The sequence below is a fragment of the Frankliniella occidentalis genome, unplaced genomic scaffold (genome assembly GCF_000697945.3).
Source record: "Frankliniella occidentalis isolate FOCC.00 unplaced genomic scaffold, Focc_3.1 Scaffold293, whole genome shotgun sequence".
Taxonomy (NCBI): Eukaryota; Metazoa; Arthropoda; class Insecta; order Thysanoptera; family Thripidae; genus Frankliniella; species Frankliniella occidentalis.
The window spans coordinates 242,830-245,347 of NW_026267419.1; positions in this window are offsets into that span (position 1 = coordinate 242,830).

A 2,518-nucleotide genomic window follows, 5' to 3' on the forward strand; every position below is an offset into this window, starting at 1 on the left:
ACCTTTTTTCCCCTGACTGCCCAGACCAGTATGAGCACTGTATAGGAGAAAGAGCAGGAGAAGGGAGGGTAGAGACTGGAAGTCTTACAGACTCTCTAAAAATATATTGCATACCTCTTCTTCGGAATCTGTCTCCTCCTCGAACAGCACCGATGACGCGTCGCTGCCGCTCGATTCATCGTCACTGAAGCGATGTGGGCGATGTCGATGGTCATCGCGTCCAGCGCCACGGCGGCCACCGCGAGGACTGCGCGACCCGCTACGGCGTCGACGGCGTCCAACGCGCCCTGAGTCTTGGCGCCGATCAGGCGTGCTGGACCTGCTGGTGCTGCTCCCTGCACGTCGGCGATCAACTCGCCCATGGCGGCCACCGCGAGGGCTGCGCGACCCGCTACGGCGTCGACGGCGTCCAACACGCCCTGAGTCTTGGCACCGATCAGGCGTGCTGGACCTGGACCTGCTGGTGCTGCTCGCTGCACGGCGATGCTCATTGCGCCCAGCGCCACGGCGACGCTTGTCGTGTCTTTTCTGTGCAGAAAATGGATTGGTGATTACAGAACTTTACCAGTCCACGATCCGCGCCGCCCTGAACTACGCGGCGCGGGCCTCTTCGGCCCCCGCACTCGACGTGACGTCAACTCTATCCAACGCATCTGTAAGGCCGCCCATCGCACGGCCCTTGGCGCCTTGCCTTCCACCCCCATCCTCTCTCTCCTCGTAGAGGCGGGGGAGTGGCCGATCGTCCGGCGGTTCGACTACCTCACGGATCGGCTCCTGCTGCGGTGGCGGAGCCGCCCGCAGCGCCCTGCGCTGGAGCTCCTCCGGGCCCTCGCCCCGGCCGGGGGCATCGTTCGGCCCCTGCGCGCGCGCCCACCGCGGCGTTGCTTCCGATGCATCCAATCCAAGTGATTCAAGATGATCAGATCAGACGGATCAGACTGGGCTCGTCTTGTTCTTCTCCACTGGCGTTGGCTGTGCGAACAGCAACATCCTCTGCGGCCAGGAGCAAGAAAATTGACATGTAGAGGAATGCGAAGCATGCGAAACATGGTGAATTCCGTTTTCTTGTTCCCTGCATTCTTCTGCATTTCAGCTTTATCGGAATTCTTTGGAATATCGATCTGCAAAGTCCATGGAACTACAACCTTTCTCACGGCAATGTTTCAGATGTGTGCAGCCTAGAAGAGGATGGATTATGTAATGGTAAGACCACCAAGATATTGATAGAACATTCTATGGCTCTTACAATGGATGTTCCTGAATTTGCTGGGTACTGTATTAAAGGAGTATGATGCAAACTATGTTGGTTGGCGATGAAGGGTCATAACTGTGTCCAGAGGCTTATCGACCACACTAAACGGTATCATCCTGATAAGGCATCTGCTGCCTTCCTGAATAAAATCAGAAGAGCAAACTCTTACAGGAATTTCCTTGGTAAGGGATTGCGATATTGCACCTGTGCCATTTGCATCCGTGTTGGTATTGCTAGATGGGATAAAAGATTTGATGATGCAAGAGCAAGAAAGGGGAATGAAAACAAATAAGTGTTCTCATTGAGAAAGTGCTTTGAGTAGATGGTGGTAGACTCTTTATTCCTTTACAAGATTGAAGGAATCCTGAATCTACATTTTTAACAGGCAAGCTGGCAAGCTTGTCTTCCACAGACCACCACCACCATACCCTATTTCCACTTAAAGATCATGTGTTATAAGTCATTTCAAAGTTAATTTGAAGTAAATTTAACGGTGTTGTCAAATTGACTGTGCATTCAGAAATCATGTAGCTGTGGAACCTAATTCGTGCAAATTGTAATATTTTAAAGTACATCAGAAAAAGCATATGGTGGAAATTTGTTGATAAACACTTCATTGGTTCTAAGTATTAGTTACGCAGGTTAGTGAAAAAGAATTACAACAGCAAAATATGATTTCACAAACTAGGATTCACAAGCTGGTTATCAGAGATGAACCTGATGCACAGAGTAGGGTGATTTCATGCAGGCCCACTGTATTTAAGTGGTTCAGAAGAACATGATGATGGAGTACAGCCACCAGTAAGGTTTTTAGGAAAATAGTTTGATTTTTTTACGAGTAATTTTTGATTGTTCACCTGAAGCTCGGAGATGCAATCATGGCTCATCCTTTGGCCTGTGGACAGAGAATGGTTACAGAAAAGTGCAGATATTATTGCAGATCAAGAAACTACATGTGAATACCTTTATCTTAACACCAGAATGCTTTATGAAACAGGTGAGAAGTATTAGCCAGTTCCCTAAATGAATTCCTTATGATATTCTGAGGTCAGAAAGACAATAGGAAGGCATTGCAAGGTAACCTCTAGATTCATTGAGGTTGGTTGTTGTAATGGAGAAGAGTACGTCGTGTTATCTTTGTCTTTTATTCACACTTTAAAAGAATAAAACAAAGTATACAACAATAAGAACCAGAAATAAAATTGAAGTAATCCTCTAAGATTGAGAGACTCAACACTTTCCAACTTAAGAAAACAGTCTTGTGTA